Here is a 25,405-nt window from a genome sequence, read left to right as displayed (position 1 = left end):
TCTGCTGCCTACGGGCTACTCGCTGACAGACGCTTTCTGGAGCCCGGGAGAACACGGGAGCGCACGAACAGACACACACACTCACACACACACACACTCACACACAGTCTGTCCGTAACATACACATGGTGTCTGGCCGATATTGCAATGGGTGAAACACACACTGACAAATACGTACACTCCCAGGAGAGACGGAGCGAGAGAGGGAGCTGTCGAGCTGAGTGCTGTTAAGGTGTGATTGTGTAACTATCTCTGTGCTGTGTGGCTATGTGAAACTCAGCCCCAAACCTCCCTCCATTCTGGCTCTAGTTCCTTACATCATACAATGGTCTCGTACGCCATTTTGGTTCCCCCAGGAACATACTCCCACACCATGAAACAGCACCCCCTCCCGTACTGTGTGATCAGGCTAGGGGTGAAAGCAATCGCCTGCAGGCTACCGTATTGTTAGTCCACACTGAGTCTCTGATTTTTAAAGGTTCATTTAGAGGATCATTTGGTGATATTATCTAAAACTCCTAACTATAGGTAAGACGAGGCAGTCCCTGTCCTCGGTCCGTTATCATTAAAACCCTCTGCCCTCCTAAAGTGAGATAAGGGCAGATATTTCAGATGAGTTAAGAGTTAAGAGATGCCTCTGTAATCCCCACCCGTTGCCTAGGCAGCCTAATGATGACATTTATCAGGGAAACGGACAGACCGGAGCCGACCGGACCGCTGTCAATCCCACTGCTGCCACGACAAAGATGTCTAATATGAGGCGTCGTCGTGGCACCTGAGTGAAATCACATTTGTGTCTGGGTAAGTGGATGCCAATGGACCCACTGGGAGAGGTGGAAGGTAATGAAATGTAATTGTTACGGTCGATTCTCTTCTCTGCGGTGGAGGTCTTTGCTGTCACTAAAGAGATGCAGATGCATTGCCTTACGGAAATGGAGTCATTTAATAACGCTTATTTTTACCTCTCGAGGGGAGATGGAAAGCTTCTGTTCTCTGTGTGTTGGAGTGAAACTCTCAAGGTCTCACTTCTGTTCTTGGCTCAGCTTCTACCTTTAGTTGAAGGGTGTTGTTGAGGTGTGATGTTTTAAGAAAGATTCTTTCTCCAAAGGCCAAAACTATAAAGTGATGCATTTTTTTGCAGAAGAAATCGTGTCTTCTGGTAGGACGTTGGCGTGTGCGTCCAGGTAGCTCCTTCCCCACGCTAACCTACAGGGACTTAGCGCCTTGCTGAAATGTTCTGAAAACGGAGATTTAGCGGTCTATGTTGCTATCCTGTAGATATACTCTGTTTCCCAAAGGTCCATCAGCAATGATCTTCCAAATCCCTCACTTCTTCCCCGTAATACAATATCCCCTTTCACCCAGCCTGACCCCGGCTGTGTGAATATGATCTGTTATAAGCTGTGTTGATGTTCACCACAGTTCCTCCGGGTGGTGTGAGCTGTAGGGCAACCAAAGCTGTAGGGCAACCAAAGCTGTAGGGCAACCAAAGCGCGTTTTCCTCCTCTCCTTTACTCTTTCAAATCTCTACCCATTACAGATTCTGTTTCTTTAGTTTCCCCTCTCATGGTTTCCTCCTCTCCTGTTTCTTTAGTTTCCCCTCTTGTGGTTTCCTCCTCTCCTGTTTCTTTAGTTTCCCCTCTCATGGTTTCCTCCTCTCCTGTTTCTTTAGTTTCCCCTCTCGTGGTTTCCTCCTCTCCTGTTTCTTTAGTTTCCCCTCTCATGGTTACCTCCTCTCCTGTTTCTTTAGTTTCCTCCTCTCCTGTTTCTTTAGTTTCCCCTCTCATGGTTTCCTCCTCTCCTGTTTCTTTAGTTTCCTCCTCTCCTGTTTCTTTAGTTTCCCCTCTCGTGGTTTCCTCCTCTCCTGTTTCTTTAGTTTCCTCCTCTCCTGTTTCTTTAGTTTCCCCTCTCGTGGTTTCCTCCTCTCCTGTTTCTTTAGTTTCCTCCTCTCCTGTTTCTTTAGTTTCCCCTCTCGTGGTTTCCTCCTCTCCTGTTTCTTTAGTTTCCTCCTCTCCTGTTTCTTTAGTTTCCTCCTCTCCTGTTTCTTTAGTTTCCTCCTCTCCTGTTTCTTTAGTTTCCTCCTCTCCTGTTTCTTTAGTTTCCTCCTCTCCTGTTTCTTTAGTTTCCTCCTCTCATGGTTTCCTCCTCTCCTGTTTCTTTAGTTTCCTCCTCTCCTGTTTCTTTAGTTACCTCCTCTCCTGTTTCTTTAGTTTCCCCTCTCGTGGTTTCCTCCTCTCCTGTTTCTTTAGTTTCCTCCTCTCCTGTTTCTTTAGTTTCCTCCTCTCCTGTTTCTTTAGTTTCCTCCTCTCCTGTTTCTTTAGTTTCCCCTCTCGTGGTTTCCTCCTCTCCTGTTTCTTTAGTTTCCCCTCTTGTGGTTTCCTCCTCTCCTGTTTCTTTAGTTTCCCCTCTCGTGGTTTCCTCCTCTCCTGTTTCTTTAGTTTCCCCTCTTGTGGTTTCCTCCTCTCCTGTTTCTTTAGTTTCCTCCTCTCCTGTTTCTTTAGTTTCCTCCTCTCCTGTTTCTTTAGTTTCCTCCTCTCCTGTTTTAGTTTCCTCCTCTCCTGTTTCTTTAGTTTCCCCTCTCGTGGTTTCCTCCTCTCCTGTTTCTTTAGTTTCCTCCTCTCCTGTTTCTTTAGTTTCCTCCTCTCCTGTTTCTTTAGTTTCCCCTCTCGTGGTTTCCTCCTCTCCTGTTTCTTTAGTTTCCCCTCTCATGGTTTCCTCCTCTCCTGTTTCTTTAGTTTCCCCTCTTGTGGTTTCCTCCTCTCCTGTTTCTTTAGTTTCCTCCTCTCCTGTTTCTTTAGTTTCCTCCTCTCCTGTTTTAGTTTCCTCCTCTCCTGTTTCTTTAGTTTCCCCTCTCGTGGTTTCCTCCTCTCCTGTTTCTTTAGTTTCCTCCTCTCCTGTTTCTTTAGTTTCCTCCTCTCCTGTTTCTTTAGTTTCCCCCTCTCCTGTTTCTTTAGTTTCCTCCTCTCCTGTTTCTTTAGTTTCCCCTCTCGTGGTTTCCTCCTCTCCTGTTTCTTTAGTTTCCCCTCTTGTGGTTTCCTCCTCTCCTATTTCTTTAGTTTCCTCCTCTCCTGTTTCTTTAGTTTCCTCCTCTCCTGTTTCTTTAGTTTCCTCCTCTCCTGTTTCTTTAGTTTCCTCCTCTCCTGTTTCTTTAGTTTCCCCTCTCGTGGTTTCCTCCTCTCCTGTTTCTTTAGTTTCCTCCTCTCCTGTTTCTTTAGTTTCCCCTCTCGTGGTTTCCTCCTCTCCTGTTTATTTAGTTTCCTCCTCTCCTGTTTCTTTAGTTTCCTCCTCTCCTGTTTCTTTAGTTTCCTCCTCTCCTGTTTCTTTAGTTTCCTCCTCTCCTGTTTCTTTAGTTTCCTCCTCTCCTGTTTCTTTAGTTTCCTCCTCTCCTGTTTCTTTAGTTTCCCCTCTTGTGGTTTCCTCCTCTCCTGTTTCTTTAGTTTCCTCCTCTCCTGTTTCTTTAGTTTCCTCCTCTCCTGTTTCTTTAGTTTCCTCCTCTCCTGTTTCTTTAGTTTCCCCTCTCGTGGTTTCCTCCTCTCCTGTTTCTTTAGTTTCCCCTCTCATGGTTACCTCCTCTCCTGTTTCTTTAGTTTCCTCCTCTCCTGTTTCTTTAGTTTCCCCTCTCATGGTTACCTCCTCTCCTGTTTCTTTAGTTTCCTCCTCTCCTGTTTCTTTAGTTTCCTCCTCTCCTGTTTCTTTAGTTTCCTCCTCTCCTGTTTCTTTAGTTTCCCCTCTCGTGGTTTCCTCCTCTCCTGTTTCTTTAGTTTCCTCCTCTCCTGTTTCTTTAGTTTCCCCTCTCGTGGTTTCCTCCTCTCCTGTTTCTTTAGTTTCCCCTCTCATGGTTACCTCCTCTCCTGTTTCTTTAGTTTCCCCTCTTATGTATTCCTCCTCTTCTGTTTCTTTAGTTTCCTCCTCTCCTGTTTCTTTAGTTTCCTCCGCTCGTTTCTTTAGTTTCCTCTCTCGTGGTTTTCTCCTCTCCTGTGTCTTTAGTTTCCCCTCTCATGTTTTCCCACAGTTATGCTGTGCAGTACATTTCAGAAGCGAGGGACCTGTGTCTCTGATGATCTGAGAGCTGCTCTTAGCTGCAGAGGAAGGAGACGGCTAGCTAAACGCACACACAGGCCCACGAATGTAACACACACACACACACACACACACTGAGAGCCCAGCTGTGACGTTATGGGAGGAAGATGACTAGGCTAGCCAATACACACACACTCACTAACACACACACACACCCTGAGTGGGCTGTCAAGGTGAACACAGCATGGTCGCTAACTCCTGCATAATGATTCGGAGGCATAGCAGTTCCTCTTTGAAACGTAATTTGCCAGGGATTTGTTTTAGCCAGAATAAAAGGTTCGGGTCGTTCACTACCCTGCCTGATATGCCCACTGGGTCTAGGCAGGAAGAAAAAAGATCTCGGATTTAAGAGAAGGAAAGTTGGTTGGCTGGCTGGCTCACAGTTATCTTTTCTTCCACATCAGACACACAGTATGCAGTTCTCATGTACTGTCATGGCCAAAAGTTTTGAGAATGACACAAATATTAATTTTCACAAAGTCTGCTGCCTCAGTTTGTATGATGGCAATTTGCATATACTCCAGAATGTTATGAAGAGTGATCAGATGAATTGCAATTATTTGAAAAGTCCCTCTTTGCCATGCAAATGAACTGAATCCCCCAAAAACATTTCCACTGCATTTCAGCCCTGCCACAAAAGACCAGCTGACATCATGTCAGTGATTCTCTTGTTAACACAGGTGTGAGTGTTGACGAGGACAAGGCTGGAGATCACTCTGTCATGCTGATTGAGTTTGAATAACAGACTGGAAGCTTCAAACAGAGGGTGGTGCTTGGAATCATTGCCCTTCCTCTGTCAATCATGGTTACCTGCAAGGAAACATGTGCCGTCATCATTGCTTTGCACAGAAAAGGCTTCACAGGCAAGGATATTGCTGCCAGTAAGATTGCACCTAAATCAACCATTTACCGGATCATCAACAACTTCAAGGAGAGCGGTTCAATTGTTGTGAAGAAGGCTTCAGGGCCCCCAAGAAAGTCCAGCAAGTGCCAGGACCGTCTCCTAAAGTTGATTCAGCTGCAGGATCGGGGCACCACTAGTACAGAGCTTGCTCGGGAATGGCAGCAGGTAGGTGTGAGTCCATCTGCACGTACAGTGATGCAAAGACTTTTGGAGGATGGCCTGGTGTCAAGAAGGGCAGCAGAGAAGCCACTTGTCTCCAGGAAAAACATCAGGGACAGACTGATATTCTGCAAAAGGTACAGCGATTGGACTGCTGAGGACTGGGGTAAAGTCATTTTCTCTGATGAATCCCCTTTCCGATTGTTTGGGGCATCCAGAAAAAAGCTTGTCCGGAGAAGACAAGGTGAGCGCTACTATCAGTCCTGTGTCATGCCAACAGTAAAGCATCCTGAGACCATTCATGTGTGGGGTTATTTCTCAGCCAAGGGAGTGGGCTCACTCACAATTTTGTCTAAGAACACAGCCATGAATAAAGAATGGTACCAACACATCCTCCGAGAGCAACTTCTCCCAACCATCCAGGAACAGTTTGGTGACAAACAATGCCTTTTCCAGCATGATGGAGCACCTTGCCATAAGGAAAAAGTGATAACTAAGTGGCCCAGGGAACAAAACATCAATATTTTGGGTCCATGGCCAGGAAACTCACCAGACCTTAATCCCATTGAGAACTTGTGGTCAATCCTCAAGAGGCAGGTGGACAAACAAAACCCCACAAATTCTGACAAACTCCAAGCATTGATTATGCAAGAATGGGCTGCCATCAGTCAGGATGTGGCCCAGAAGATAATTGACAGCATGCCAGGGTGGATTGCAGAGGTCTTGAAAAAGAAGGGTCAACACTGCAAATATTGACTTTGCATCAACTTCATGTAATTGTCACTAAAAGCCTTTGACACTTATGAAATGCTTGTATTTATACTTCAGTATTCCATAGTAACATCTGACAAAAATATCTAAAGACACTGAAGCAGCAAACTGTGGAAATTAATATGTGTGTCATTCTCAAAACTTTTAGCTACGACTGTACACACACACCTGCATGCACGTACTTGCACACACACAAAACACGTGTTTGGTCCGTAGTCATGGGGACTCCAGGCAGGTCTGATTGTGGCTGATAATTGGCTGGAACATTTACATAATGAGAAACAAGTGGAAGGCTTCATTTTTTTTTTTTTTACCATTGTCTCTGTCTCAGTTCTCTCTTTGCCTTGTATTCTCATACTATCTGATTAACATTGTAGCCCAAACAAAATAAAGCACTTTGAACACCTGGAAAAGAACAATTTACATCTCATCCATTATGCATTGTCATTATAATCCACCCATTACAATGCTAGACAGTGTATTGCTATGGTAATGCTATTTTCCCATTGCACTTGGAAGTGTTAGTCACCTCTCCCCCCTCCCCCCCCCCCCCCCCACACACACTAAACATCATACAGATACTATTAATGTGACAGTTGATCTGTGTGTGTGTGTGTGTGTGTGTGTGTGAGATTCAGGTGTGAGGAGAAAGGATATTACATGGGCTGATCTCACCAGATATAAAACAATAGGAACCAGAACCTGCTGTCACTTGGTGATGATTGATAATCCCAACAGAGGGGTTTATTGCTTTTTGACTGAGACGGCAGGACAGCTATTACATATTGTGTGGATTGGAGGGAGAGCCTGGCATTCCGCTGTAATTGCCTGAACAGAGCTGTGAACGTAATGCAGAGATGCAGACACTGAAAATGCACTTCTGTCTCTCATCCAGTCGACATTACTCACGGCGACGAGGGAAGGCAATAGCCGTACCTTTGTAGCGATTTGAAGGGGAACAGCCAGGCTTGAACCAGCAAGCAGCAATGTCTTTCTTGTGTGTGCCATAAAGGGCCAGACCTCTTGGCTGAGGTCGTATGCACTCAAATATAGGGAGGCTACACTGTGTCTTCGCCTTCAGCCTGGGTGCCTGTGTGCTTTTAAACAGTTCAACAGAACAGACGGGGAACATTTACACAACTGGTGTGTCTTTAACAGACAAGATAGGAATGATCCAAGTGTCCTTTTTCATGTCCGTACTCCTCCAGTCTCAAACCTATTCAGGCAGCAGTAGAGTGGCAAAAGAGAGTGGATTTTTTAGCTTTGCTACATGTTGCAGGATGACAGCTCGGAGTGGTTCTTCCCGTGGTTTTCAGCCGTGCATACAGCCGGGATGATGTCTAGTTCCACACACACACCCATGAGGATGTAGTTTTGTAATCTAACCACTGTGTCTGATTCTGACTGACAGAGTGGCAGTTAGAGCATGCAAAAACTCATTACCGTCGTGTGTGTGTGTGTGTGTGAGGGGCATAAGGTCTTCTGAAAGCTTTGTCAGGCAAGAGAGCTTTAACCGCTGCTGATTCTCTTGACTGAGAGTGTTGAACTTCCCCCTGTGCATTGTGACAGAGCCTGTCAATCAGTAGAACTAGTATGTCTGTAGGAGAGAACCTAGAAGTTAGGTAGCTAGAATCAGCTGGGTAGAATCTCGACTCATTCAGCTTGTCTGTCACCTTCATCTTATTGGATTTGGTAACGAAGCACCATTTTTTTTCTCTCTCTCTCTCTCTCACACTCAGTCACTGACTAATTGTGATTTTGGTGTCATGCAGCTGAATCACAACATGCATCTAATCCCATAAACTCGTAACTTCATTACAAGGCACCACTATTCCCCCTCTCCTTGGCTCCTCCCCTTAGCCCCTCCCTTCTCACCAGCATTTATTCTCATGTGGAATTCTAGAGGGGATTAGTTCAGCACAGCATGACACTCTTCCTGGCTGTAGAACCAAAAACCAGGCTTGCTGGCAGATTCCAGTTGGAGCAGTACAGAGGTACGGCATGAAGAAGAAGGGAAACCGCGCCAATGCAGAGAGCTTTGTGTTGTTGCATGTCATAGTCGATGTTTACAACCCCTTGTGATTGAATTAGTTACATTTCAGACCGTGCTTTAGTTTAGACTGAAACAGCACGGTACTGCAGTAGGACAGTCCATCCAGGAGAATGCCCTATCCCTATTTTTGTAGTCCCGTACCCCTTCAAACATTCAACCTCCAGCTGCCGTACCCCCTCTAGCACCAGGGTCAGCGCGCTCTCAACTGTTGTTTATGCCATCATTGTAAGTCTGCCACACACACACACACTATACGATACATTTATTAAACATAAGAATGAGTGAGTGGGAAGAACCCGGCTCGTGGGAAGTGACAAAGAGTTCTTATATGACCAGGGCACGAAAAAAAAATATAATAATAATCAATCATTTGCTCATTATTTAACCATCTTACATATAACGTATTTGTTCGTCGAACATTGTGAATAACTCACCACAGGTTAATGAGAACGGTGTGCTTGAAAGGATGCACATAACTCTGTAATGTTGGGTTGTATTGGAGAGAGTCTCCGTCTTAAATCATTGTCCACACACAGTCTGTGCCTGTATTTAGTTTTCATGCTAGTGAGGGCTGAGAATCCACTCTCACATAGGTACGTGGTTGCAAAGGGCATCAGTGTCTTAACAGTGTGATTTTCCAAGGCCGGCTACTCAGAGCAGCCCAATCCAGAAATCTGGCAGTGGCTTCTGATTAAATTACATTTTCACAGAACCGCTTGTTGCAATTTCGATGAGGCTCTCTTGTTCAGATGTCGGTAAGTGGACTGGAGGCAGGGCATGAAAGGGAAAACGAATCCAGTTGTTTGTGTCGTCCGTTCCGGGAAAGTACCTGCGTAATTGCGCACCCAGCTCACTCAGGTGCTTCCCTATATCACATTTGACATTGTCCGTAAGCTTGACGTCATTTGCTCACAAAAAATCATACAATGATGGAAAGACCTGTGTGTTGTCCTTGTTAATGCAGACAGAGAAGAGCTCCAACTTCTTAATCATAGCCTCAATGTTGTCCCGCACATTGAATATAGTTGGAGAGTCCCTGTTATCCTAGATTCAGATCATTCAGGTTAGAAAAAACATCACCCAGATAGGCCAGTCGTGTGAGAAACTCATCGTGAAAATTATGGTCAGTAAAGAAACATTTTAAGCTTGTCTCTCAATTCCAAAAAACGTGTCAATACCTAGCCCCTTGATAACCAGTGCACTTCTGTATCTTGTAAAAGCTTTTAACACAGCAGTTCAGGGGCCTTGCTTTAACAAAGTTAACCATTTTCACTGTAGTGTCCAAAACGTCTTTCAAGCGGTCAGGCATTCTCTTGGCAGCAAGAGCCTCTCTGTGGATGCTGCAGTGTACCCAAGAGCCTCTCTGTGGATGCTGCAGTGTACCCAAGAGCCTCTCTGTGGATGCTGCAGTGTACCCAAGAGCCTTTCTGTGGATGCTGCAGTGTACCCAAGAGCCTCTCTGTGGATGCTGCAGTGTACCCAAGAGCCTCTCGGTGGATGCTGCAGTGTACCCAAGAGCCTCTCGGTGGATGCTGCAGTGTACCCAAGAGCCTCCCGGTGGATGCTGCAGTGTACCCAAGAGCCTCCCGGTGGATGCTGCAGTGTACCCAAGAGCCTCCCGGTGGATGCTGCAGTGTACCCAAGAGCCTCCCGGTGGATGCTGCAGTGTACCCAAGAGCCTCCAGGTGAATGCTGCAGTGTACCCAAGAGCCTCCCGGTGGATGCTGCAGTGTACCCAAGAGCCTCCCGGTGGATGCTGCAGTGTACCCAAGAGCCTCCCGGTGGATGCTGCAGTGTACCCAAGAGCCTCCCGGTGGATGCTGCAGTGTACCCAAGAGCCTCCCGGTGGATGCTGCAGTGTACCCAAGAGCCTCCCGGTGGATGCTGCATTGTACCCAAGTGGCGTCAGGAGAAACTGCTTGCACCCGCGTTACCACTCCACTATGTCTCCCTGTCATGGCTTTTGCACCATGAGTAGATACCAACATGAGCAGCAGCTACGTTTGGCTACACACGGACCGTTAGTGGAATTCTCGCGAGAGAGTAACGGTAAATGTGATGTTAATTGTTTGACTAGGCTACCTGTATTTGACATTGTGTTGTTATTTCGCTGAACACTAGATTAATTAATTTGATTTTTGGCAGTGAAACGAGGCTACTCAGGAGAGAAAAAAATCTCACCCATATTTATAAATCCATTGGAAAATATAAATATATATATATCTTTTTTTTAAAAGCGTACCCCAGTTTAGGAATACCTGCCCTATCCTATAAAACAACAAAAAATCTCAAATGACATTCCCATATAGTTACCCATTTTTGAGTGGCTATTTCTCATATATAGTGCATTACTTTTGACTAGGGCCACTTATCCCTACTCATCAAAGTAGTGCACTATACTATACCAAACTCTCTGAGACACAGCCGCTGAGCTTGAAAGGCCTGGTTGCCCCGAGCAACAGCTTACTCACCGCAAACGCACAGTTTATGATTAAGGTCAGACGACCCGTTTCTTAAACTCCTAATGAGCTTCATCCCCTCTCTCCGTCGATGAACCTGTTCCCTACCCTTTCTCTCTGACATTATAATGTGAGGGTGTAGAGTCCTCCCAGCCAGCGTTATTATACGCTAGCACATTCACCGAGATGAGTCTAGACTGGTAATGCTCTCAGATCCATTTGTAAGGATGTGACTGACTGTCTACTTCGACTCTTAGTGATACGTTCTATGGTTGGAAACGGGTATAGTTCCATCGTCTCACTTAAGAGGTGCCATAGACAGACAGGCACATGTGTACGCACATCTGTACACACACGGCACCAGTTTAGCAGCAGAGCAGTCATGTGGACAACATAGAGAAGCACTCGAAACGTAGTTAGAGTGAGTGGTCATTTATATGACTGGCTGTGAATCCGAGTCATCTCTCCTGGGCTTTTATCTCGAAAAGTCTCTCTCCAAACAATGGTCGTCACAGTGTTCTCACTGACATGAGATTGCCTTCCATTTCAGGAAGCACTTGAGGCAGATTTGATAGTCGTCCATGAGTCATCACCATGACAATTTGTTACAACTTTCTACATTTTTACAACATATTATGTTACACGTGCAGTTGTTGTATTGTGCTTTATATATTGAGGTTTATTCATGTTGTACATTATTATTTTGTTTGTCTGCATCGATCAATACAATGTGGCCTGGCAGATTTTTTGTTGTTGAAAACATTGATGTGCCAATTGCAGACTGTAATTCCAAAATGCTGGGTTTCACCACTTATTTAGCCTACAGTAATATGTCACCTCAGATATGCTAAGTGTATACAGCATCAGTGGACAGAGATGTGTCGCCTGAAGATGAATGCCTTGCTGCTAGAGTGCCATACTTTGAACAGAAAATTACAGCAACTTTCTCTCTTCTGCCTCGTCTGAGAGACAACTCTCGGCGGACACTGTGAGGCTGGAGTTTTACAGAAGCTATACACACGGGGACACACACACATACTCGCTTGCACGCACACGTGTGCGCCTGATGAGGTTACACTTGTGGGGAAAGCCAGTCCAGCGGAGCACGCATGCTCTTCCAGGCATTGGTGATTGGGAGGGAGAGAGACTGTGTGTGCAGTCTAATCAAACCTCAGTGGCCTGAAACATCTCTGTAATGACGGTGGATGTGGTTCTCTCACCCTGACCCAAACACGGCATTCTCCTCTCTCACTGTCATGCATCCACACACATGCACGTCCAGGACAAACACACACCCGGGCACTGCTTGTGGACACTATGAACACGACCACAGCCGGACATATCTACTCTGCTACAGAGAGTGGCATGAGTGATCTGGCTGCTGTTTGTGAATCATACAGCAAGACTCTGCCAGGTAGCGAGAGAGACATGCAACACACTGCGTAGGAGAGATGGAGAGAGAGAGAAAGGCTATTTGCCCACTGGTTTTCATATTTCATTCCCTCTCTTGCCTCTGGTGTAAACTTCTGCCTGTTGCGGTTTCTCTCTCTCCCTCTTTCAATTTGAGGTCTTTATTGGCATGGGAAACGTATGTTTACATTTTCAAAGCAAGTGAACTAGATAATGAACAAACGTGAAATAAACTATACAAAATGAACCGTGAACATTACACTGACAATAGTTCCAAAAGAATAAAAACATTTCAAATGTCATTATGTCTATATACAGTGTTGTAATAATGTGCAAATAGTTAAAGTACAAAAGGGAAAATAAATAAACAGAAATATGGGTTGTATTTACATTGGTGTTTGTTCTTCACTGGTTGCCCTTTTCTTGTGGCACCAGGTCACAAATATTACGACTGTGGTATTTCACCCAGTAGATATGGGAGTTTATCAAAATTGGATTTGTTTTCAAATTCTGTGTAATCTGAGGGAAATATGTCTGTCAGCGTGTGTGCGCCTCTGGATATAGTTGTTAGTAGTGCATACATACACACAACTTTCCGTGCCCCAGTTTCACCACAGAAATACTGCATTCAAACAATCCCATCTTCTCATGGCCTTATACAGTATGACAGGTGCATCTGTAGCAGACCAACATGTAGTGCTTGCTATTCCCAGCCATATTCAGCACACTAACAACATCCATATACAGGTAACTGTCAAAATAAAGGAAACACCAACATAAAGTGTCTTCAAGAGCGTTGGGCCACCACGACCTGTCAGAACAGCTTCAATGCACCTTGGCATAGATTCTAGAAGTATCTGGAACTCTATTGGAGGGATGCAACGCCATATTCCATTTAAAAAAAAAACATCATTTGGTGTTTTTTGTTAATGGTGGTGGAAAACAGGTAGATATCTGGTGACTGAGACCCCCCCCCCCCTCTAATACCCTATGCTCCTTTGAGACCCCTCTTTCAAAGTCACTGAGAGAGCTTCTTCTAGCCACATTAGCCAAAAATAATAGGCAACTGGGCCTTTTATACATGGCCCTAAGCATGATGGGATGATAATTGCCTAATAAACAGGAAGCACCTGCTTTCAATATGCATTCTGTTCCTCATTTACTCAAGTGTTCCCTTTTATTTTGGCAGTCACCGTGTACATCCCATCAATGAGCTCAAGTGTGACTGATAGAACGGTAGGCGTGTGACCAACTGTGACCCCAGCCTAAAGAATGGGGATGGAACAACCCTAGTCATGCATGATTCATGCTGTACCTCTAGCTAGCACGCGGTCCTCCTGCCTCATGCCAGCCCACTCAACTGTCCCTCTCTACCTACACCTGGATGCACACTCAGACAGGAAACGGGAAGTGACATCACAGAGAGTTACAGGAAGGAAGTGCAGACCCATGGTATTGACATGTTCAAAGCCCTTTACAGTGTATCATATCCCACTCCCCTCCCTTCCTCGTGCAAACATTATGCTGTCTCTCTGCTGTTATTTTGAGGTCTGTATCAAATATTAATGTGTCACATTGTTTAGTCCTGTGAGGCTCCCTGTTAATGATTTTCATTATAAGTGAAATCCTCAATGAATTATTCACACTAAAACACACGGTTGGAGACAGTGAGAAGAAAAGTCCGGCTTTATTCTGGAAGTGTTTGCTTAGCTCTGGCAGAATTTCAGTAATGATATTCTGAAATAAATGGCTGTTTCGACCCACAGTGTTCCTTTGGGTGTGTTCCAGCACAAATGGACGAGTCTGGAGTCGACTCAATGTATTTTTTAATGTGCCACTGGTCACACTGATTGGGTTGGGTGTAAAAGTCTGAAACATATGGTGTCATTTACTGCGTGTCTTAGTCTTTCCTCCTAGTGCAGCTTTATGCATGGGGATGCAATGCCCCATGCAGGCCCTGGCTGAGAGGGTGTATGACAATAACTCTTATGGACATGTTTGGTCTCGGTTCAGCGAGACTGTGTTGTGCTGCTGTGACACGGGTGCCATTGAGGACCTATGGCTTTCTCTCTCCTTCCCTCCATCCCCCTCTCTTTCCAGGGATTTTCCTGCTATTGAAATCATTGGGCGGATTTTAATAGCAGTGTAAATTTCAGGTTTTAAAAACGCTTTCAGTGTAAACTAAAACTAGTGAGAAAGTATGTAGAAAAGATAATGGACCTGTGTATATATATGTGTAAATAATATAATATTTGAGAACTAAAAATCATAGAAATAAAAGCTTAGACAGTCAGAGAGAATTGAAAACAATGAATTTAGATGCATTAGCCATGGCAAAATGCATAGAATTACAGATAATTAGATTTAAAACTACAAAATTATCTCCGCTTCATGGCAGAATATGTAGAATCGTAGGAAAATTTGCTTTTGAAACGAAAACAATTTCTCTCAGCTCCATGGAGAAATGTATATAATTGGAGGAAATTGGCTTAAATATTCAACAATGTCTCTACACCGCCAAGATGATGGCCACTAAGTGTCTCTACGATCCAGCAACCACACCCATTGCCACACCCACTACCTAAACCTATTTTTGTATTTTATTTTCTCTCTCTACCACATCAACTGCTAGGCTCCAGTGGAGCAGTACAGCCAAGCCTGGCTGCCTGCTATCCTTCCTCTCCTCCCTCCATCCATCCATCCACCCACAAGCCACCCTCAATCGTCTTATGATCTCCCCATCCTTTCCTTAATCGCTTCCCCATCTTCTCCCCCACTCCCTCCCCTCTTACTTCATCCATCCTCTCAAACCATCCCTACTCCCTCTCCTCTCCTTTCTATCCTCCCTCCCTCCCTCTGCTGAAGGACACAGTAAATGTCACGCTGCTGCACTGTGGCCTGTCTCACCTGTTGCCCCGGCAACCTGCCTGGGCAACATGTGACCAAACAGACAAGCCACGTGTGTGTGAAGAGCAGAGTAGTCTGGCGTGTGTGTTATCAACCTCGTACAGCCTCTCTTCTGAAACTCTCTACCATAACTCAGCCATCAGTGTTTACCCCTGCTGCTAATGCTAATCCTCTAATGAACATGCTGTTTATATTGGCTTCATTAAAGACCTCTGTCTGAGAGGGTAACAAGCAGAGTGTTTCAGTGACTGACCTTCGTGTTGTAGCCCTCTCCACTCCTCCACTAGCCTGTTTAAAATCCCCTTGTAAATATCACTATGACAGGAGAGTAACTCCCTGTGTGTCCAAATGGCACCTTATTCTCTACATAATACATTAATTTTGACCACGACCAGCATAGGGCTCAGGTCAAAAGTAGTGAACTATATAGGGTACCATTTGAGACTAATATTTCCCTCTCTCTGTTGGGGTTACTGACTACCCTCCCTCTGTTTCTGTTTCTGCCCCCATTGTTAAATACTGAATCTGCTCTGCTCTAGCGTCTCACTCTAATGGATTCAGGTTGCCTACCTGAACCCAACCCTGGTCCTCCGGTACCCCCAACAGCACACAGTTTCGTTGGAGCTCTTGACAAACACCTCATTCGACTCAGGACTTGATGATTAGTTGGACAGATGTTCTTGTCCAGGGTTACAATAAAATGGTGTACTGTTGGGGTGACTGGAGGACCAGGGTTGGGAAACACTGACCTACAGGACACACTAAGGTTAAGGGCATTGGGTTTCACAGGTTCAAACTCATCACATTAGTTAAGAAGTTAAAGTACAACTTTGTTGATGGAACTTTTCAAAAGCGTTGCAGTTTATTTTATTTTATCGCAGCTCCTTAGAAAATGGAACAGGAAATGTAGTCGGCCCAAAATATGAAACTATTTAGGGTTTTATAGGAAAACGTCCGTAATCTCTTTGTGACAGTTATAGTGGGGAGAAGACAGGAGGATAGAAGAGGTCTTTGTTAACTCTCTCCTTTACCACTTGCTGACTGGCACACAGCAGCAGAGACCAGAGAGCCTAGATATGATAATACACACACACACACACACCATCTCCAACAACCATACACTCTTGTCATTGATTCACTCCTTTAACTCCTCATCGTGGTGTGTGTGCGTGCGTGCGTGCGTGCACACTTTGGCAAGTGTGTTGGTCTCTTCTTACTTGGTCTCTGCATACAGATAGATGGCTGCTTAGAAGCTTGTTTCACTTATCAACAGAGGGAGATTGCTGAGTTTCAGCTGTCGGCATTACATATCAATCTCTTTAATTAGCAGACATTTTACTTGATAAAATACTGCGGAGACGTTTTTCAAATCAAGTACCACACGTCCGGTGGGCGCTGCCTCTGGGTTTGGACAGATAGTTACTGGGAGTATTTTAATTCAAAATAATAAAAATGTAGAATTCTGAATTCAGAGTTTTAGGACAAGATAGTTCCTTGTCTATCCAATACACGCACTATGGAGCCCAACACTGCAGCTCTCTTCCCTAGCCCCATTTGACAATATCAGCTTTACTAGGCTAGCCAGCTTTCAAAACCTTTCTCTCTCTGACCTGGTCAAAAGTAGTGCACTATATTGGAAATAGGGTGCCGTTTGAGACGCACATATGGGTTTAGACTTCAAACGCATGCCCCCTGTTGTTTCCTGGACAGTTGAAGCAGGGTGGATCGAGTGGACTTTTCCATTCTACTGACCTCATCACTGCCAATGGGTATTGTTCATCCTCCCTCGCCATCACGCCTTCCTCCCACATCCCTCCTTCCCTTGCATCTGACGGAGTTCAGGTCAGGCATTCAGGTCAGGTTGTTCCTGAGTTTTATAAGATTCGGGGTGTTATGAGACGGCATTCTATGAGTCAGCATTAAAGGTGCTACACAGGATTTTTTTTGAGATGTTGCATTTGTCATTTGAGAAAATGCCCATAATATATCTGTTAGTAATAGTGGAATTATAGTGTTTGACAGTATTACTTAACCACCAGTGTTGTGGTTGATTGATATTTGCCTATTGATTTCTCCCGCCGAAGTTGCATCTTATCAAAATGTGAAAGCTGTTTAGACTTTGTGGCTGTGTTATCTAGGTCAATTGGCCAATGTAGAAATTGCTGTCATTGCTAAAATTCTATACTGAACACTTCATTTCAGTTTGCGCCAAAACAAGCACTGAATAGTCTAGGGAATCATCGCTGTGAAAATCTTCTCAATAATTAAAAGTATGTAAGTAAGCCGGTCGACCGAAACCTAAAGTAAAAGGCTCAAGCCCGAGTCTCCGCCATGTTATGGGATGGGGGAGATTGGTTTTGAATGCAGCCGTTGCTGTTACAATTCACCTAGCTTCCACATAGGGGAGGAATTCTAGTTGTAGAAATTCTAGTTGTAGCACCAACCTGGCATGGTTTTTTAACCATGCCAGGTTGGTTGTTTTTATCTGCTCTTTAAAACTATTGAGGAGCCACAGCAGGGTTCAATACAGTTTTCTGTGTGGCGAAAATATGTAGTGATGAGCTTTTCTCTCAGCCTTTTGAAACCCTGGTTTAAGCTGATGTCCGGTCTCTTTTCCCGATACACATACACACTAAAAAGGTCCTCTCTCTCCGGAGCCATTGGGCCCCCAGCTTCCCCTCTCCCCTCCTCCCCTCCAGGCCTGAATAATAGCACTAAGCTGGGGGGGAGCAGATTAGCCCCTCCACAACCATTGTCTGCTTTCTATTAGAAAGAGTCCTGACTTGTGGTTGAACTTCAGGATCTTGTTATCTATTTACACACTAGTGCGTGTGTTCCTAGTACCACATCATATCACAGCCTGGTATGAATACATGTTAGATGGGACTCTGGAGGAACATCAAGCATTACGTTAATGATATAGGCCTAGCTTTGGAGCAGACGCGTGTAGGCTTACCTGATTGTTTGCACTCAGGAGACGCCATGCAGTAGATGTAATGTTGTTACCATGTATTGTTCCGATAGCGCTAAACGATTAGGTCTATAGTTTACATTGAGATGAGCCTGTTAGCGTGTGTCTGCTGCATTTTGCACGCCACCAGCGGTCACACACACAGCCTGAGGCACACCGCTCATCATTTCTGTAGCCTATTCCGTGTTTTTGAACGAACACGTGATGCCACATCTGATTTGAACGATTCAATTGATCCGTGCATTACATCGCGTTTCAGTTAGGTTTGAAAGGCATTAACGCACAGCACGGCAGATTTTGTTCCAGTTCGGTCGGCGGCGCGCATTTCACAGAGCGGGCGAGGAAGAGCGCGCCAGTCAGTGAGCGGTCACTGAAGTGCGCTGCTCTCACCCAGTCCGCATCTGGAAAGACTGCGTTTATTTATTTCACCAGTTTTACTGGCTTCTCCACTACAGGCGTCCACTCGTAAGTAAACACTACCCGGAGATTATTTAGTAATGTTCTGTAGTCATGCTTGGATATGATTTGTTTATTCTATAGGCTATTGAAATAATGAAATACTGGCATTGCTATTTATGCGTGCTGTAATGTGATGCCTTGTTGGTATGACAGGCTATATTTCACCGTAGCCCACGCGCTGTCATACATTATGCATATTTTATGAAGTACACACTGGATGCCTGCTCAACATAGGACTGATGCTCAGATTCTTCCATATAGGGAACTCTACCTTTGTTTTGAAATATTGTTCTCTTGTCGTTGCTGCTTTGTGTAACAATGCCAATAGGATAGTAGGCTTAAGCAATCTTAAAATACAGGGTTAAATTGTAAATGTTGTTGTATTTGACTGTTATATTTAGTATCATGCATTCAGCTCTATTTGTTTACTACATCCCATAGCCGCTGTTACTCAGCCTCTCCCCTGCTCTCCTCTCCTCTCTATCTATAGCTCATTTAACCTGCCCAGACCCTTGGGGATAATGGAATGGGAGCTTGTCTCTATTTCTCTCCATCAAATAGTTGCTATTCCTTCTCATTCTGGACCCATGTTATCGCTCTCTTTCCCGCGGTGCACAGCGTGCCGTTAGGGGTGTCAGGCTGTTCCCTGCGTCCCGTTGGGAATCCGATTAAAGTTGTATTTAACGAGCTGTGGTTCAGGGATGCCACAGGGACCATGTTATGTCCCTCGGCCAGCTCCATGCATCTCATTGGTCAGCTCTCCTGAGTCCATGTTGATGAGTCTCCCTACTCCTTAGACTCCTCTGTCAGGGTTTCTTCAGTCTATTAATTAGGGAGTTTCTGTTTCTACCATTTGGAATTAAGCAGCTATCAGTCTCACTATGCCCGTGTCCATTTGGGGATACACGTAATTACTTTAAGGAATCCAGACGTTATCTGTGTGTGTGGGCTTGTATAATTTTCATTTAAAGGAAGGTAGACTTTTAGGGGACTTTCCCACCAAATTGTTTTGGAGCTTGCTTTCACCCTCAGGTCGGTAAGTTTGGACTGTTGGGAGTGTGCGGAACAACGCACCGTGGTTCACTCAAAGGGTGGTCTCGGTCCGATTCCATTCTTACATTGGTGCGGTTCGCTGCAGGTGAGAAGGCAGTCCGGACCAAACACAGGACAAGTGTCAGAGGCCTGCGGTATCAAGGCGAGACCCAAATGCAGACTCAGGGTCTTACAATGTTTATTAATCCAAAGGGGTAGGCAAGAGAATGGTCGTGGACAGGCAAAAAGGTCAAAACCAGATCAGAGTCCAGGAGGTACAGAGTGGCAGAATGGTCAGGCAGGCAGAATGGTCAGGCAGGCAGGTACAAAGTCCAGAAACAGGCAAGGGTCAAAACCGGGAGGACGAGAAAAAGGAGAATGCAAAAAGCAGGGGAATGGGAACTTAGAAAACATACAAGACGAACTGGCACAGAGAGACAGGAAACACAGGGATAAATACACTGGCACAGAGACAGGAAACACAGGGATAAATAGACTGGCACAGAGAGACAGGAAACACAGGGATAAATACACTGGCACAGAGAGACAGGAAACACAGGGATAAATACACTGGCACAGAGACAGGAATCACAGGGATAAATACACTGGCACAGAGAGACAGGAAACACAGGGATAAATACACTGGCACAGAGAGACAGGAAACACAGGGATAAATACACTGGTACAGGGAGACAGGAAACACAGGGATAAATACACTGGTACAGAGAGACAGGAAACACAGGGATAAATACACTGGCACAGAGAGACAGGAAACACAGGGATAAATACACTGGCACAGAGAGACAGGAAACACAGGGATAAATACACGGATACAGGGAGACAGGAAACACAGGGATAAATACACTGGCACAGAGAGACAGGAAACACAGGGATAAATACACTGGCACAGAGAGACAGGAAACACAGGGATAAATACACTGGCACAGAGAGACAGGAAACACAGGGATAAATACACTGGTACAGGGAGACAGGAAACACAGGGATAAATACACTGGCACAGAGAGACAGGAAACACAAGGATAAATACACTGGCACAGAGAGACAGGAAACACAAGGATAAATACACTGGCACAGAGAGACAGGAAACACAGGGATACATACACTGGCACAGAGAGACAGGAAACACAGGGATAAATACACTGGCACAGAGAGACAGGAAACACAGGGATAAATACACTGGCACAGAGAGACAGGAAACACAGGGATAAATACACTGGCACAGTGAGACAGGAAACACAGGGATAAATACACTGGCACAGAGAGACAGGAAACACAGGGATAAATACACTGGCACAGAGAGACAGGAAACACAGGGATAAATACACTGGCACAGAGAGACAGGAAACACAGGGATAAATACACTGGCACAGAGAGACAGGAAACACAGGGATAAATACACTGGTACAGGGAGACAGGAAACACAGGGATAAATACACTGGTACAGAGAGACAGGAAACACAGGGATAAATACACTGGCACAGAGAGACAGGAAACACAGGGATAAATACACTGGCACAGAGAGACAGGAAACACAGGGATAAATACACTGGCACAGAGAGACAGGAAACACAGGGATAAATACACTGGCACAGAGAGACAGGAAACACAGGGATAAATACACTGGCACAGAGAGACAGGAAACACAGGGATAAATACACTGGCACAGAGAGACAGGAAACACAGGGATAAATACACTGGCACAGAGAGACAGGAAACACAGGGATAAAAAACACTGGGGAAAACAAGCAACACCTGGAGGGGGGTGGAGACCATAACGAGGACAGGGGGAAACAGATCAGGGTGTGACAGCAGTATTATTGGTTGACGGACTGTGACCATTTGATGAAATGCACACACACAGTACCATAACTTGATATCTCAAACATTCTGTGAGCAGCAGTGCATTTAAGAGCCATCCAATGCAGATGAAGCTGGGACGTTACCAGGGATATAGGCTAAATAAAGTCTATATTCGCGTCGCAGTTTGTGGCCATTGTGCTGTTTCCTCCCACATGTTGTTGGAAGACCAAAGTGGTTGTAATATGAAGATTGTCTGTCTGTCTGTCAGTCAGTCAGTAATGAATGTGTTCACCTGATTAATGCCCTATAGATCAACTTGACCAATTAAGAGAAATTCGAGCACTGTAAGACTCCGAGCATCTCCATCACAAGGACGAGGAGCCCGTTGGCAGGCACCCTATTCCCTGTAGGTGCACGACTTTTGCCCCATGAGCCACAAGCATATAGAGCTCTGTTCTGATCAAAAGTAGGGCACTATATTAGGGACCACGGTGCCATTAGAGACACAGAAAGTGGTTGACAGGACCATGGGATGGATGGACTGACTGACAGACAGACAGAGGGCAACATGTGGTACTCTAGTTCTATTGTTTCCATGGTGACCCTGACTGAAGCCCCCTCACCTCTGTGGCCCAATCCAGACCTCATTTCTTCCATCTGTTTTTAATTTTATGTATCTGTCATTTTCCTCTGTCTTCTTTTGAACTGTCCTTCTATCTCGACATGGAAATCAAATAAAGTTGCTCTGAACCATTCACAGCCTGGCATTTCATTCCCCCTGCCATAGAACTACATAGCATCAGCCATCTGCCAGGGTTACTATTGGCAACACACTCAGCAGAGGATGAAATACCTCAGCAGTTTGACTTGTTTTGGGTTTTATTCGTGCTGTTTTCCTGACTGCATTGTTTAATATGTAACTGTGGGTTATTTTCTGCTCTCTGAGGTGAACCTGAGTCCATATGCTGTTGCAGCACCTAGCTATAGTAGCTAGTAGCTACAAGTCTGTGTTGTGTGTGTGTGTGTATTCATAATTATCATCTATTCATATGGATGGGGTATAGCAGACTGTTATTTGCAGATTAGAAAAGGCTAAAGGAGATTGCCATGTATGTCATTTTAAATGCCACCTTGTTGAAATGTCATTTCTAATCGGTGAACCCAGAACCAAATGTTGCATGCCGGTGTGCTGGCTAGAATTTTTGTTAAGAGTCTGTCATACTGTCACAGGTAACTAGGGACGTAACGAATGTAGAAATGTTCTTAACGTTTAAATTGCCATTTTTTTTATCGTTTAAACGAGATAAAAAATGAAGGGGGAAAAAAAACATAATGAGGTGAATTTACAATGGGCATGGCCGCTAGGGGGCAATGCAGTTCAATCTACTGGAGTCCTGGCTACCTACCAGACAGCGCTCACCTTACTGCTGTCCTCCACCCACTCAGCAACGATGGTATTAATGCCGTTCTAGGTTCTCTGTTGTGACTCTCCTCAATGTTCTCAGTTGTCAGTACATGGGACTTCATGTTCCACTTCCCATCAATGTGAGGGCTCGTTTCAGTGATGTACAACAGGGTGTTCATAGATGTCCAACCACCTGTTGTTAAGGCCGTCGTTAAGAGTCGTTTGAGAGTGTGTGTTTTGTACTTGAAGAGCAATCAGTGTACAATTTACTCCATCAGGGCCGTCACGTTTTTTCCGACGTGGCATCTAGTAGTCTGGTTACTAGATATGTCATTAGGGTATTGAAGCCGACATCCTCCACACCCTCTACGGTGGCTGCATATCAACTGCTATCATTTCTGTAGTCTGTGCTGTGATCTGCTCACTTCGTCCCTTAACGCACTGCTGCCAGCAACGTGTTGGGGTCGGGTCTCGCGGTGCCTCCCTTTCAGCATCTGTACAGCCACTGTAGCTCACATCCACCTCGCATTTAATCTCCTTCTCATTTAACTTCTCAGAGTATTGCCATACAGGACTTCGCAGCTGTCGCTTGCTATTCCAACTGTTAACGACAACGACGTGCGGAGCGCTTTATATCTGTGGCAAATCATTTGAAAGATGTCCAGTTAACTTACAGCATTGCTGTGTTAGGCATTTGTTTAAAAAAATATATGTTTTGCCAGTATGATGATGATCAGGACCTGTTAGTGGTAGTTTTGTGAGAACGGCACTGTGATTTCAATTCTGTAGGAACATTCTAAACGTTAATGATCACACATTTGTTTAAACATCATACCCCTACAGGAGAGTATGTACATCTCAAATGGCACGCTATTCCCTACATAGTGCACTACTTTTGACAAGGGTCCATAGAGCCGTGGTCAAAACTAGTGCACTATATAGGGAATAAGTGCCATTTGGGATGCACTCTATGTCAAAGCAGCTGGTATGTGTTCTGTATGTAAACATTGGCCCTGAACTTGTCACAATGCATACTGTATTATCAGCCCAAGCTCTCACTCTTAACCTGATTATGAATTGTACGTGCAGGAATTACTTTTTGACTGAGCAACAAAGGGGATTTGTTCTCGTCCCCCATCTCAGAAAATGAGCTTTAGCAAGTTGTCGGTGACGTGGACGGCAGCTAGTGGGAATCAGCTTTATATTCGCGATCTGCCTTAGTTTAGCTCACCCTGGATCATGTTGTTATACAGTAGGTGCTCCCTGCTACTGTAAGTAATAGCCTAACTGTTTTAGTGCACTTCATGTTCATTTCAAATGATACAAGGTGCTGTTTTGTCCCTCGATAGGCTTTTCAGTTAATAGTGGTAGAGTGTGACATTCTCGAGTACCGGCACTAGGATTTTGTTTTTACCTCAATGTGTAGTTGTGATTTAATTGAAGTGCTTGTTGGAGTATTTAATTACTGGCTCTTCTAACAGAAGGCTTCTCTGTGTTGGAGCGACTCCCCAAACCTCATCACAGGACGGTGGGCTGCCTCAACAGATACACTATATATACAGAAGTATGTGGACACCCCTTCAAATGAGTGGATTTGGCTTTTTCAGGTATATAAAATTGAGCGGCCATGCAATCTCCAAAGACAAACATTGGCAGTAGAATGGCCTTACTGAAGAGCTCTGTGACTTTCAACGTTGCAGCGTCATAGGATGCCCCCCTTTTGGACCCCCGAGCCTGTCGAGTCTGTCCTTAGTTGCAACACTCACTACCGAGTTCCAAACTGCCTCTGGAAGCAACGTCAGCACAATAACTGTTCGTCAGGAGCTGCTTAATGAAATGGGTTTCCATGGCCGAGCAGTTGCACACAAGCCTAAGATCACCGTGTGCAATGCCAAGTGTCGGTTGGAGTGGTGTAAAACTCACCACCATTGGATTCTGTAGCAGTGGAAACGCGTTCTCTGGAGTGATGGCAGTCTGACGGACGAATCTGGGTTTGGTGGATGAAAGGAGAATGCTACCTGCCCGAATGCATAGTGCCAACTGTAAAATTTGGTGGAGGAGGAATAATGGTATGGGGCTGTTTTTCATGGTTCGGCTAGTCCCCTTAGTTCCAGTGAAGGGAAATCTTAACTCTACTGCATACAATGACATTCTAGATTATTCTGTGCTTCCATCATTGTGGCAACAGTTTGGGGAATGCCCTTTCCTGTTTCAACATGACAACGCCCCCGTGCAAAAAGCAAGGTCCATACAGAAATGGTTTGTCGATATCGGTGTGGAAGAACTTGACTGGCCTGCACAGAGCCCTGACCTGAACCCCATTGAACACCATTCAGATTAATTGGAACTCCAACTGTGAGCCAGGCCTAATCGCAGCAATGTTCCAACATCTAGTGGAAAGCCTTCCCAGAAGAAGTTTATAGCAGCAAAGGGGGGGACCAACTCCATATTAATGGCCATGATTTTGGATTGAGATGTTTAACGAGTAGGTGGCCACATGTTTTTGGTCATGTAGAGTACATACTGCCATGGAAGGCATCACATTAACACGAGGAACAGAAGAGAGGATGGCGTTCTGTAGGAGGACTGTTTATTCATAGATCTGCTGACGATGATGAAAGGAAGGAAAATTAAGATGGCATCCGCTTGATGGCAATTTGAAGTGCTTTTTGTTATTGTTTAGATTACTGCCAACCAAAGCCAAGCCCTACTGTGTGTGTGTGTGTGTGTGTGTTTGCGCGTGTGTGCGCATGTGTTTGCTGCAGCCTGGGTTGTGTGCAGTGAAGGCAGTATCTGACGTTTTTAAAGAGCTTTTCTCCTCCCTAGGAAAGGTGTACAATACATGTCATGGGTGAGTCAGAGTGCTACTCTGAATGCTGAGAGAGAGAGAGAGAGAGCAGGATGCAGAAAGGGAGGGAGGATGTTGAATAGAGAGAGAGCGAGTCATGGGGAGAGAGGGATAGAGAGAGTGCAA

At 45.0% G+C, this 25,405-nt stretch overlaps 2 protein-coding genes across 19 annotated transcripts in view; one reads left to right on the top strand and one right to left on the bottom strand.

Annotated features, from left to right (window-relative positions):
- LOC110490288 (pleckstrin homology domain-containing family A member 5) overlaps positions 1 to 25,405 on the top strand; it is a 178,283-nt gene that overhangs the window by 71,810 nt on the left and 81,068 nt on the right. Inside the window, exon 1 of one of the 17 annotated variants that reach the window (XM_090200407.1) lies at positions 18,035 to 18,179. The exons of the other annotated variants lie outside the window; for them this stretch is intronic. The gene's annotated coding sequence lies outside the window, so the exon portion shown is untranslated. Of the gene's footprint in view, positions 1 to 18,034; positions 18,180 to 25,405 lie in introns of those variants that run through there. 17 annotated transcript variants of the gene reach the window in all.
- LOC110490848 (paired mesoderm homeobox protein 2A-like) overlaps positions 1 to 25,405 on the bottom strand; it is a 310,954-nt gene that overhangs the window by 231,497 nt on the left and 54,052 nt on the right. The window lies entirely within an intron of this gene.

This window comes from Oncorhynchus mykiss, chromosome 15 (assembly GCF_057628025.1).
Source record: "Oncorhynchus mykiss isolate SJ-2025 chromosome 15, ASM5762802v1, whole genome shotgun sequence".
In the NCBI taxonomy this organism is placed as follows: domain Eukaryota; kingdom Metazoa; phylum Chordata; class Actinopteri; order Salmoniformes; family Salmonidae; genus Oncorhynchus; species Oncorhynchus mykiss.
Note: the sequence above shows the minus strand (reverse complement) of the source record. Positions and strands in the feature narration are given on the sequence as shown.